Raw genomic sequence first — 14,028 nt, 5'->3', positions numbered from 1 at the left:
ATTACTATTCCTGTGCTTACCTTATGCATGTGAAGATGTGAGGCCCTCCCAACATGCAAACTATTGTTTGGGGGATCTCTAAGGTCAAAGAGCCATTTGAGACCCACTGATACCTGTTTCCAACTGTTACTAAGTAAGAACAAATAATAGTAAATGGACATAACTTCTTATGTCCATAACTATTCGCACGAGCGATTAATCCGCTCCAAACCAACACCGGAATATTGCTATTTAAATACTCTTCCGATGGGTACCAAACACCACTGTATGACCCCTGTTAGACCCTTCACACAATACAAAGAGGAATCTCTCTGTTCAGGAACATGCTATATTAACCAAACTTTCAGAATCTATCAAAGGGACCATGATCTACAAAATACATTATTACTGAAAATATGTAACGATTGAGTCGCACGCTACGACTACACAAACTTTACCGTAAATACGCATACCGTGCACCAGCGGGTGCACGCAACTGCGGGTATGCGCCTTCACGGGAGAGCGCACGCATGCGCAGCGCGGACCAGTGTGAGGTGCAAATATGGCAGTGTGCATAGAGATATTTTTCTGACTTTGACAACTCTCTGATCGAATTAAAGATGAATTAGCCACTCGTGACATTCCTGAGCAATTATCAGATTTAATTTCTTTATGTATCAAGTTGGACTCTCGCATTCGCGAACGCAACAGTGAGCGTGCTCGTAGTGAGTCCCGCAAGCCGAGAATGGTACCTCCGACACAATTTCAGCCTCCATCTTTGAGTGAGCCTATGCAAATTAATAGGTCCCGCTTAACCCCTGAGGAGCGGTCAAGAAGACTTCGAGAGAGACTGTATCTTTATTGTGCGGCTACAGGTCACCAAATTAATTCTTGCACAGCGCGTTCGGGAAACGCCACATCCTGACTTGTAAAGGAGGAGTCAAGTTGGGATCTTCTAGACAAGCTCCTTCAAATCAAGACCTTATCCTTCCTGTGACTTTAGAGACTAGGGCTGGACTTCAGTCTGTATCCGCGTTAGTGGACTGTGGAGCTGCTGGGAACTTCATTACTCAAGCTGCAGTTGATAAGTTCCGTCTGCCTATCTGCGAACTCACATATCCAGCCTATATCACTGCAGTGGATGGTAGCCGAATTTTCAAGGGTTCCATCTCTCATCAAACCAAGCCAGTTGTTCTGGGAGTCGGGTTCCTGCATTCTGAATTAATTGAGTTCCTAGTCATCCCTAAGGCAACCCAGGAGATCGTTTTGGGTATGCCCTGGCTCCAGCTACATAATCCGCAGATTGACTGGTCCACGTTACAACTGACTTCTTGGGGATCTCATTGCCATCAGTCCTGTCTAGCCCAAGTTCGTCCTGTAAGGTCTTCAGAAGTTAAAATTCAGTCAAGTCTCCCTGTGACCTACCAAGATTTCTCTGACGTCTTCAGTGAAAAGGCCGCCGATGTTCTGCCGCCCCATAGAGAGTGGGATTGTCCCATCGATCTCATCCCCGGCAAGAAGCCACCTAGGGGGCGTACTTATCCGTTATCCGTACCTGAAACTGAGGCAATGAGTGAGTACATCAGGGAGAATTTACAGAAAGGATTCATCCGCCCTTCGTCCTCGCCCGTCGGAGCGGGTTTTTTCTTTGTTAAAAAGAAAGATGGAGGATTACGTCCGTGCATCGATTATCGGGGGCTCAACGATATTACCATCAAAAATAGTTATCCATTACCTCTCATCACTGAATTATTTGACAGAGTCAAGGGAGCCCGCATTTTCACTAAGTTAGATCTCCGCGGTGCCTACAATCTCATCAGGATCCGAAGTGGCGATGAATGGAAAACTGCCTTTAACACTCGGGATGGTCATTAAGAGTACCTTGTTATGCCGTTCGGGTTGAGTAATGCCCCAGCAGTGTTCCAGCGCTTTGTTAACAAAATTTTCCGTGATGTCTTGTATAAATATCTTGTAGTCTATTTGGATGATATCCTTATCTTCTCTCAAGATCTCTCTTCGCATCGCCTTCAAGTTCGTGAGGTCCTCCGACGTCTTCGTGAGAACCGTCTCTACGGCAAGTTGTCTAAATGTACCTTCGAAGTTCCTTCCATACCCTTCCTGGGTTATGTAATTTCCGGATCAGATCTCCAGATGGACCCGACAAAATTAGAAGCTATTGCTAATTGGTCCACTCCGAGTACTCTCAAGTCCATTCAGCGATTCTTGGGGTTCGCTAATTATTATAGGAAGTTCATCAGAGGATTCTCAACTCTCATTGCTCCTATTACCAGCTTAACTCGAAAAGGGGCAGATCATTCCAACTGGTCAGAAGATGCCTTGGCTGCGTTTCAGAGAATTAAGCAGGCTTTCATGTCAGCTCCAGTTCTGTCACAACCAGATATTAACAAGCCGTTCGAGTTGGAGGTAGATGCTTCTACAGTGGGAGTTGGAGCTGTTCTCTCCCAAGTAGGGGTTGATGGAAAGATTCATCCTTGTGGGTTCTTCTCTCGCAAGTTCCTTCCTGCGGAAGCTAATTACTCCATCGGTGACCAAGAATTACTGGCGATCAAGCTGGCCCTTGAGGAGTGGAGGTATCTCCTGGAAGGGGCAAAGTATCTATTTAACATCTACACGGATCACAAGAACCTGCTCTACTTAAAGGCAGCCCAGTGTCTTAATCCTCGCCAGGCCCGGTGGGCAATGTTCTTCTATCGTTTCAACTTTAAGCTTCATTTCCGTCCAGGTTCTCAGAATACCAAAGCTGATGCTCTGTCCCGTTCTATGGGATCCGAAGAGGAGATTCCCGATCCAGTTCCTCATTCCGTTTTGAATCCAGTTGTGTTTGCCTCATCTCAAGTTACTCCTGTTCCGCCTCCTGGCAAGATTTTTGTTTCCCCTGAGCTTCGTTCTAAGTTGTTGTTGTCTTGGGCTCATCAGTCTAAGTTCACAGGGCATCCTGGTGTCCTAAAGACTTTCAAGTTCCTGTCTGAAACCTACTGGTGGCCTAAAATGAAGGTCGACATCAAGGACTTCGTGGCATCCTGCCCCAAATGTGCCCAGCATAAGACTCCCCGTCAGTCTCCAGCAGGTCAGTTACAGCCGTTATCAATACCCAGCCGTCCCTGGTCTCACCTGTCCATGGACTTCATCTCCGATCTACCCTCCTCTCAAGGATTCAATACCATCTGGGTAGTTGTCGACATGTTTACCAAAATGGCCTACTTTGTTCCACTCCAGGGCCTTCCCTCGGCTCCAAAACTTGCTCAAGTCTTCCTATGGGAGATCTTTCGTTTACATGGACTGCCTACTGAAATTATATCTGACCGTGGAGTTCAGTTCGTAGCAAGGTTTTGGAGAGCCCTCTGTTCTGCCCTACAAGTTAAACTTAAGTTTTCGTCAGCCTACCACCCTCAGACCAATGGACAGACAGAAAGGGTGAATCAAGAATTAGAGACCTTCTTGAGACTTTATATTTCCTCTTCCCAAGATGACTGGGTAGACCTGCTTCCCTGGGCTGAATTTGCTCACAACTTTCGCTATCATACTGCCACGGAGACCACCCCGTTCTTTGCTGTATATGGGCAACATCCTCGTGTTCCAGATTTCCAAGATCTACCAAACATCGATGTTCCTGCAGTCACTTCTGTTCTAAATCAGTTTTCGTATACTTGGAGGAAAATTCATGTTTCCCTTAAAAAGGCCTCAAGCCGTTACAAGTTCTTTGCTGACCGCAAAAGACGTGCAGTTTCCAGCCTTAAACCTAATGATAAGGTTTGGCTTTCCACCTGCAACCTTCGTCTCAGAGTGCCATCAATGAAGTTTGCACCACGCTTTATTGGTCCTTTTTCCATTGACAAAGTCATCAGTCCTGTAGCGTACAAGCTCAGAGTGCCTCCTTATTTGCGAATACCTAATGCATTTCATGTCTCTCTCCTTAGACCCTTGATCCTGAATCGTTTCCAAAAAGCTCTTCCCGTTGTCCCCAAAGTACGAACTCAAAGGGGTATTGAGTTTGAAATAGAGAAGATTCTGGATTCTCGTTGCCGGTACAGTCATCTGCAATACCTTATCGACTGGTCCGGCTATGGTCCTGAGGAGAGGAGTTCGGTAAATGCTACAGATGTCCATGCTCCAAGGTTGATCCATGTTTTCCACAGAGCTCATCCTTCCAAGCCACGTCGGTGTTCGGTGCCCACCCGTAAAGGGGGGGTACTGTCAGGAATCGACTTACTGCAGCTGCATCTGTCCGCCGGTGCGGTCTCCGTCTGGGGCTCCCATGTCTCGCTGCCACTGGTCACCTTGTCGCCAAACGTCATCCTGGGCCTAAGGACACTCCTGTTGTCAGCGGGCGTGCATGCACGCCGCGTTCCCGCCGGGCCGCGGCATGGGCGCCGCCATGACAGTTCCCATCAGCTCCTTCGCATCGGCCAATCCGGAGCTTGGCCGCACCTCCCCATTCACTCCCAGCCAATACCTGCAGACCGGGGGGTATATCAGGAGCAGCATGGAGAGTCAGTCCTTGCCTTGGACTTCGTGTCATTCCTCTGACCTGTGTCACTGGCTCCGTTCTCCAGTTCCTCTGAGTTCCTACTCTGCCTTCCAGTCTGATCCTGCATTGCCGTGGAACCACAAGCACCAGCAACCTGGGTGCTTGTGATTAAGCCTCTTCAGTTCCTCTGTGAATCTACTCTACATTACAGTTTAGTCCTGTACTGCTGTGGAACTACAAGCACCAGCAACCCGGGTAACTGTGATCAAGCTTCATACCTTTACCAGCTACAGTGTGCTCCAGCCCTCTGCAGTAGAGACTTTCCTCCAGGTGCATCTCGTTATCTACACCTGTTCATCAGCCTGCAAGCTGCCAGTGTTATTCAACCTGTACTGAGGATTTCAACACTTGTCTCCTGCAACTGTTACCTGGCTTGCTATTCTCACCATCATCCCTGCTGTGTTCCATGATCCAGGAACCATCGGTTTCCAAACTGATACATCGATCCCCTGATCGATTGTTACATACCATACAGACTTTGCCATAAGACTTTCAACTTCTTTACTACTTATTCATTATTGCATATCCTCTGTTACCATCAAGTATTCCTGCTGCCATACTATCTGTTAAAAACTGTTTAATAAACAACTTAGCGCACATGCGCAGGAATCCTATCCGGCCTCCTCGTTTTCTCCATCCTGTCTCCACTGACCCACTAGCGTCCCCTCCGGGAACACAAACTAGACAGAACCTGACAATATATTCTTTATTGTGCTGTCCATCTTTCCCCATATATTTTCTGCATTGTGCTGTCCATCTATCCCCATATGTATGTTATGTACTGTACTGTCGGTATGTTCTACATTGAGCTGTCTGTCCTCTCTCCAGCTGTATTTTCTGCATTGTGCTGTCCGCCCTCTCCGCATCTGTATGTGTTGCATTGTGGTGCTGACCCCCTCCCCATCTGTATGTACTGCATTATGCTGCCCCATATATTATATATATATATATAAATATAAAATAGTACTCACCAGCATGAGTACACGTAAGCCCACTAATGATGCTATCAGATGACGTCTTACAACCACCTAGCCATCAACCCTCTGCATCCATTGACAGAACAGCACCCCCCGCTCCCCTACGCCAGTACATCATTATGTCACACCGGACCAGCACTCTCCCTCAGTGAATCAGCTGCTCCAGTGCCTTCTGGATCCAAATAAATAATTTTCCATACAAACACACAGCAGCACTTTGGGGGAGATTCAATTCTTTTCACCACTTTTCACACCCATTCTGTTTCTGCCCTCAGGGGCGTGGTATCATTATTTCAGCTTGCTACCTCCGGAGTAGGGAGGCACCCAACCCTTTACACAGCTAAACCTGATCACTATGGGCGCAATATGTGCAATAACGGAGATCATTTTGGAAGGAAATTGGGCGTGATATGTCATTTGAATCTCACCCTTGGGGGTATATTTACTAAGCTCCCGATTTTGACCGATTTGGTGTTTTTTCTTCAAAGTGTCATCTCAGGAATTTACTAAACTCAAATCTCGGCAGTGATGAGGCCATTCGTATTTTTTGGGAAGTCAAAGTAAAAAAATACGAATGAATACACCATCGGTCAAACGCGGCTGTTTAGGTATACAACTCGGTAATTTACTATGCATTCGTATTTGAAATCTCTACCGTGAAAGTGCATTGGCGGTCGTGAAAAAAAGCGAATCGTAAAAACAGGCTGGCAAAAAATAGACCTGCTTTTGAGAAGCGTGTTTACATGTGTTTACAATTCTACATTAATCACACCTTCATTTTTGGTCCTTTAAAAGGGAAACAAGCACATTTTTAACATCTTTCACTTTGAAATGGCTGCTGCCGTGTGTAGTACTTGTTAGGCGCCGGGGTCCGCTCGGCCGTGCGGCCCGGCGCCTAGCAACCAGGGACGCCGGGCGCGTTCAGCCGCCGGCTCCCTGGCAACGCTGAGACGCCGGGCGCACGGAGCCGCCTCTGGCCTTAGCAACGGGGACGCCACGTGCAGCCGCGTTCCCCGTTGCTGGGTCTATCCTCATTGCCCTGATTATGTGCTGGCCGTGCAGCATGCAAGCTGCACGGCATTTCTTTTGATTGTCCTGTCTGGATCTTGATTGGAGGATGCCTGAATAAAGGCATCCTCAGGACTTCCTACAGACGCCGGTGATAGTTTCCTGTTTGCCTTGTCTGCTGCAGAGAGTTCCCAGTCCCGGTCTATTCGGTTGTTCCTGTCCTCAGAGATCCTGTACTCGGAAGTTACCATCTGTTCCTGGAGTCTGACCGAGCACCTTTAACATCTGGTGGTGTTCGTGAGTCGCGGCGCAGCCGTGTGTTGCGGCTTGTCCGCTACTGTTTATTATTTTGTTTATATTGTGTTCTGGAGTTTTGCGGAGGATTCCGCTTCCACAGATCCACTCTGGTGTCCAGCGGTGCCGGATAGGAGTGTCGGATCAGTGGATCCTTGGTTGTCCTTTTCCCTGGCGGCTAGTCCGCACATACCTTTTGGTTTAGTTAGTCAGCTTGTAACCCCTGGCCGTGTTGCTTAGTCAGAGGGCCCCTTGTTATCACCCTGTCTCGGACTTCCCCTTGTCTCCCATTAAGACCTGCGGGGGCATCGGGGTTGGGCAGACATAATCCGCCCTTCGAACGCGGCTGCCATGGGCTCAAGCAACCATAGTCTCGCAGGGGATTTCTGATAACACGGGCGAGACAACGGAGTTAGGGCGCCAGGGGTTACTAGGCCTTCCAGCTCCCACAACCAGCTTATTTTCCTGAACTCAGATCCCTGTCATAAGATCTCCTCCGGTCTGGAGTTCAGGAATCATAACATTATCACCGGCCTGACAAAAGAAAAAATTTGAACAAGAGTTAATTTTTTCACTTATTCAGTTGGGAGAATTTTGTCGGCCTCATGAATCCCACCGGGGTTGGGCCAAATTCTGGCCAGTTTCTAGTTAGTCAGATTCAGGAACTTACTCAGATGGTTCAGGATCTGTCCCTCCGGGTGAGCTCACAGGAAGATCTGTTACAGACCTCCCCGAGGGTCGTCCCTGAACCAAAAATGCATCTGCCTGACCGTTTTTCTGGGGATAGAAAGCAGTTTTTTAATTTTAAAGAATCTTGCAAACTGTATTTTCGTTTAAGACCAGTTACCTCAGGTACAGAGGCTCAGCGGGTTGGGATTATTATTTCTCTGCTCCAGGGGGATCCTCAGACCTGGGCTTTTGGTTTAAAGACAGACAATCCGGCCTTATCGTCTGTAGACGCCTTTTTAAAATCTTTAGGGCTATTGTATGACGACCCTGATAGAGAGGCATCCGCAGAAAGTCAGTTGCGTACTCTTAGACAGGGTAGGAATCCCGCAGAGAATTATTGTACGGAGTTTCGCCGTTGGTCGAACGACTGTGGCTGGAATGACCCAGCCCTGCGCAGTCAGTTTCGCCTCGGCTTATCTGAATCTATAAAAGACAGTCTCCTCCAGTATCCCGCTCCTGCGACCCTCGATAACCTCATGGAGCTCTCTATTAAGATAGATCGTCGGCTCAGAGAGCGGAGGGCTGAAAAAGGGGCATCTGTCGGGTCCTCTTCCTGGGTTCCTTCCATTCCTGTAGACATAGAGGAGCCCATGCAGATAGGTCTCTCCAAATTGTCTCCGGAAGAAAGAACCAGGAGGCAAAATTCTGGTCTGTGTTTATACTGCGGAGGTAAGGGACATTTTGCCCGTAGTTGTCCAAACAAGTCGGGAAACTTCCTGACCAAGTGAATTGTGAGGGGGTTCACTTTGGTCTGCAGCTCATCTCCTCAAATAATTCACTGTTGGTTCCTGTTAAAGTTTCCTATGGCAGCCTCTGTTCCTCGGTCTCTGCTTTTGTGGACAGTGGAGCTGCAGGAAACTTTATGGATTTAACATGGGCCGAGGCCTTAGGTATTCCTCAGCTAACCTTGAATAGGTATATCACCATGCATGGTTTAGACGGGAGTCCCTTGTCCAATGGGGTTATTTCTCTATGTACACCTCCAGTTTTGCTCTCGGTGGGAGCTTTGCATTCAGAAAAGATTGAGTTTTTCCTTACCCATTGTCCAGCAGTTCCTGTGGTTCTGGGTCACCCTTGGCTGGCCTTTCATAATCCCATCATAGATTGGCAGTCCGGGGAGATCCTACAATGGGGTACCATCTGTGATAAAGAATGTATTACGCTTCCTATCCGAGTAGCTGCCGCCGGTTCCGCACATATTCCTGGGGAATACCAGGATTTTGTTGATGTGTTTTCCAAGGGCAATGCAGATATTTTGCCTCCCCATAGGCCTTATGATTGTACCATTGAGTTAATTCCTGGTGCCACGTTGCCTAAAGGAAGGTTATATGCATTGTCTGGTCCTGAGACTGTGGCCATGAATGAGTATGTGAAAGAAAGCCTTGGGAAAGGGTTTATCAGGCCATCTAAATCCCCTTTAAGTGCAGGGTTCTTCTTCGTAGAGAAGAAGGACGGTTCACTCAGACCCTGCATTGACTTTAGAGCTCTGAATAAAATCTCAGTAAAGAATACTTACCCTCTGCCGCTGATCTCTGTCATCTTTGATCAGCTACGTTCGGCTGTTATTTTCTCTAAGATTGATCTGAGAGGAGCATATAACCTCATCAGAATCAAGTCAGGGGATGAGTGGAAAACGGCATTTAGTACTCAGTCAGGCCACTATGAGTATCTGGTCATGCCATTCGGCCTATCTAACGCTCCGGCAGTTTTCCAGGATCTCATTAATGATGTGCTCCGTGAGTTTCTGGGAAGATTCGTCGTGGTCTATTTAGACGATATTTTGATATATTCTGACTCCGTGGAACAGCATGTTACCCAGGTGCGTCAGGTGCTAAAGAAATTACGTGAAAATCACTTATATGCCAAACTGGAGAAGTGTGAATTTCATGTCACAGAAGTATCCTTTTTAGGGTACATTATTTCCCCTCGGGGATTCCGAATGGAACCAAAAAAGCTCCAGGCCATCCTTAGTTGGGCGCAACCCACCAATTTAAAAGCAATTCAGCGCTTTTTAGGGTTTGCAAACTACTATAGAAGATTTATTCACTCTTTCTCTGACCTAGTAGCTCCTATTGTGGCACTTACTAAGAAGGGAGCAGATCCTACCAATTGGTCATGTGAAGCTGAGTTATCTTTTCAGGCCTTAAAACAAGCCTTTGTCTCAGCCCCTGTCCTTAGACATCCCAACCCAGAATTACCTTTCATTGTTGAGGTTGATGCCTCGGAGGTTGGAGTAGGGGCTATCCTGTCTCTGAAGGATCAAGATTCCCTTGAGTTACATCCTTGTGCCTTTATGTCCAGGAAATTCTCATCTGCAGAATCCAACTACGACGTTGGTAACCGGGAATTGCTGGCTATTAAATGGGCTTTCGAGGAGTGGAGACATTGGCTTGAAGGAGCGACCCATACCATTTCAGTTTTGACTGATCACAAAAATCTTCAATACATTGAATCGGCTAAACGACTGAATGCCCGACAGGCTCGTTGGGCTTTATTTTTTACTCGTTTCAAATTCATTATCACCTTCAGACCAGGTTCCAAGAATACCAAGGCAGATGCCCTGTCACGCAGTTTCCTTCCGGTTCAAGACAACAGTCCTGTTACTCCCATACTTCCGTCTTCAGTCATTCAGGCAGGTCTCACACAGGATGTATTTTCCCAATTAAAGCTGCTTCAACATCAAGCTCCTGGAAATACTCCTGCTGGTCGTCTTTTTGTCCCTGAATTTTTGAGAGCAACTGTTTTGGCAGAGTTTCATGATAGCAAAGTTGCCGGGCATCCTGGAATCGCCAAGACTTTGGAATTGGTATCCCGCTCAGTATGGTGGCCTGGTCTTTCCAAAGACATTAAAGAGTTTGTTTTTTCGTGTCAGGTCTGTGCACAGCATAAAGTTCCTCGTTCTTTGCCTATTGGTCAACTTATGCCCTTGAATGTTCCCCTTAGGCCATGGTCGCATATCTCCATGGATTTTGTGGTGGACCTCCCTCTGTCAGCAGGATGCCGAGTCATATGGGTAGTAGTGGACCGTTTTAGCAAAATGGCCCATTTCATTGCTCTTCCCCGATTGCCATCTGCCCAGGGATTGGCAGTCCTGTTCCTCCGTCATGTTTTCAGACTCCATGGGTTACCCACCGATATTGTTTCTGACAGGGGTCCACAATTCATTGCGCAATTTTGGAAATCTTTTTGTGCTTCGTTAAAGATGAAATTATCATTAACCTCCGGCTATCATCCACAATCCAATGGACAGACTGAGCGAGTTAACCAATCTCTAAAACAATATTTGCGTTTGTACTCGGCCAAACTCCAAAATGACTGGTCTGAGTTTCTTCCATTGGCGGAGTTTGCTTATAATAATGCCTGTCATTCGTCCACCAATGTATCTCCATTTTTTGCAGTTTTTGGTTTCCACCCCAGAGCTAATTCATTTTTTCAACATTCCTCTGTCTCCTCTCTGGCCCTGACCTCTCATCTTAAACTTATTTGGAAAAAAGTGCACCTGGCTCTCAGAAAAGCAGCTTTCCGGGAAAAGAAATTTTCTGACAGGCTCCGGCGGCCGTGCACTTTTAAAGTAGGAGACAGGGTGTGGTTGTCGACTCGCAACATCAAACTTCGACAAACTTCAGCCAGATTGGGTCCTAGATTTATTGGACCATTTCTCATTATCAAAAAAGTCAATCCAGTTGCTTTCCGGTTACGTTTACCAAAAACTTTACGGATCGGAAATACCTTCCATTGCTCATTGCTTAAACCATATGTTTCGTCCAGCAGATTTCCTCGTAAAAAATCTCAGGGGAGATCACCAGTTAATGTACAGGGTCAGCAAGAGTTCTTGGTTGAGAAGGTTCTCGATTCCAAGTTGTCCCGGGGTCGGCTTTATTTTTTGGTGCATTGGAGAGGTTATGGGCCAGAGGAAAGGTCGTGGGTCCTGGATGAAGACCTTCATGCCCCGAGGCTGAAAAGGGCATTTTTTCATGAATTTCCTCGGAAACCTGGCTTTGGGGGTTCCTTGACCCCTCCTCAAGGGGGGGGTACTGTTAGGCGCCGGGGTCCGCTCGGCCGTGCGGCCCGGCGCCTAGCAACCAGGGACGCCGGGCGCGTTCAGCCGCCGGCTCCCTGGCAACGCTGAGACGCCGGGCGCACGGAGCCGCCTCTGGCCTTAGCAACGGGGACGCCACGTGCAGCCGCGTTCCCCGTTGCTGGGTCTATCCTCATTGCCCTGATTATGTGCTGGCCGTGCAGCATGCAAGCTGCACGGCATTTCTTTTGATTGTCCTGTCTGGATCTTGATTGGAGGATGCCTGAATAAAGGCATCCTCAGGACTTCCTACAGACGCCGGTGATAGTTTCCTGTTTGCCTTGTCTGCTGCAGAGAGTTCCCAGTCCCGGTCTATTCGGTTGTTCCTGTCCTCAGAGATCCTGTACTCGGAAGTTACCATCTGTTCCTGGAGTCTGACCGAGCACCTTTAACATCTGGTGGTGTTCGTGAGTCGCGGCGCAGCCGTGTGTTGCGGCTTGTCCGCTACTGTTTATTATTTTGTTTATATTGTGTTCTGGAGTTTTGCGGAGGATTCCGCTTCCACAGATCCACTCTGGTGTCCAGCGGTGCCGGATAGGAGTGTCGGATCAGTGGATCCTTGGTTGTCCTTTTCCCTGGCGGCTAGTCCGCACATACCTTTTGGTTTAGTTAGTCAGCTTGTAACCCCTGGCCGTGTTGCTTAGTCAGAGGGCCCCTTGTTATCACCCTGTCTCGGACTTCCCCTTGTCTCCCATTAAGACCTGCGGGGGCATCGGGGTTGGGCAGACATAATCCGCCCTTCGAACGCGGCTGCCATGGGCTCAAGCAACCATAGTCTCGCAGGGGATTTCTGATAACACGGGCGAGACAACGGAGTTAGGGCGCCAGGGGTTACTAGGCCTTCCAGCTCCCACAACCAGCTTATTTTCCTGAACTCAGATCCCTGTCATAAGATCTCCTCCGGTCTGGAGTTCAGGAATCATAACATTATCACCGGCCTGACAAAAGAAAAAATTTGAACAAGAGTTAATTTTTTCACTTATTCAGTTGGGAGAATTTTGTCGGCCTCATGAATCCCACCGGGGTTGGGCCAAATTCTGGCCAGTTTCTAGTTAGTCAGATTCAGGAACTTACTCAGATGGTTCAGGATCTGTCCCTCCGGGTGAGCTCACAGGAAGATCTGTTACAGACCTCCCCGAGGGTCGTCCCTGAACCAAAAATGCATCTGCCTGACCGTTTTTCTGGGGATAGAAAGCAGTTTTTTAATTTTAAAGAATCTTGCAAACTGTATTTTCGTTTAAGACCAGTTACCTCAGGTACAGAGGCTCAGCGGGTTGGGATTATTATTTCTCTGCTCCAGGGGGATCCTCAGACCTGGGCTTTTGGTTTAAAGACAGACAATCCGGCCTTATCGTCTGTAGACGCCTTTTTAAAATCTTTAGGGCTATTGTATGACGACCCTGATAGAGAGGCATCCGCAGAAAGTCAGTTGCGTACTCTTAGACAGGGTAGGAATCCCGCAGAGAATTATTGTACGGAGTTTCGCCGTTGGTCGAACGACTGTGGCTGGAATGACCCAGCCCTGCGCAGTCAGTTTCGCCTCGGCTTATCTGAATCTATAAAAGACAGTCTCCTCCAGTATCCCGCTCCTGCGACCCTCGATAACCTCATGGAGCTCTCTATTAAGATAGATCGTCGGCTCAGAGAGCGGAGGGCTGAAAAAGGGGCATCTGTCGGGTCCTCTTCCTGGGTTCCTTCCATTCCTGTAGACATAGAGGAGCCCATGCAGATAGGTCTCTCCAAATTGTCTCCGGAAGAAAGAACCAGGAGGCAAAATTCTGGTCTGTGTTTATACTGCGGAGGTAAGGGACATTTTGCCCGTAGTTGTCCAAACAAGTCGGGAAACTTCCTGACCAAGTGAATTGTGAGGGGGTTCACTTTGGTCTGCAGCTCATCTCCTCAAATAATTCACTGTTGGTTCCTGTTAAAGTTTCCTATGGCAGCCTCTGTTCCTCGGTCTCTGCTTTTGTGGACAGTGGAGCTGCAGGAAACTTTATGGATTTAACATGGGCCGAGGCCTTAGGTATTCCTCAGCTAACCTTGAATAGGTATATCACCATGCATGGTTTAGACGGGAGTCCCTTGTCCAATGGGGTTATTTCTCTATGTACACCTCCAGTTTTGCTCTCGGTGGGAGCTTTGCATTCAGAAAAGATTGAGTTTTTCCTTACCCATTGTCCAGCAGTTCCTGTGGTTCTGGGTCACCCTTGGCTGGCCTTTCATAATCCCATCATAGATTGGCAGTCCGGGGAGATCCTACAATGGGGTACCATCTGTGATAAAGAATGTATTACGCTTCCTATCCGAGTAGCTGCCGCCGGTTCCGCACATATTCCTGGGGAATACCAGGATTTTGTTGATGTGTTTTCCAAGGGCAATGCAGATATTTTGCCTCCCCATAGGCCTTATGATTG

The 14,028-nt window shown here is 47.8% G+C and overlaps 1 pseudogene; it reads left to right on the top strand.

The window, feature by feature from the left end:
• Window positions 1-1,548: 1,548 nt before the first annotated feature.
• LOC134910481 (uncharacterized) lies at window positions 1,549-9,517 on the top strand (annotated as a pseudogene).
• The last annotated feature ends 4,511 nt before the right edge of the window (window positions 9,518-14,028 follow it).

Source organism: Pseudophryne corroboree, chromosome 1 (genome assembly GCF_028390025.1).
Source record: "Pseudophryne corroboree isolate aPseCor3 chromosome 1, aPseCor3.hap2, whole genome shotgun sequence".
Classification (NCBI taxonomy): domain Eukaryota; kingdom Metazoa; phylum Chordata; class Amphibia; order Anura; family Myobatrachidae; genus Pseudophryne; species Pseudophryne corroboree.
Note: the sequence above shows the minus strand (reverse complement) of the source record. Positions and strands in the feature narration are given on the sequence as shown.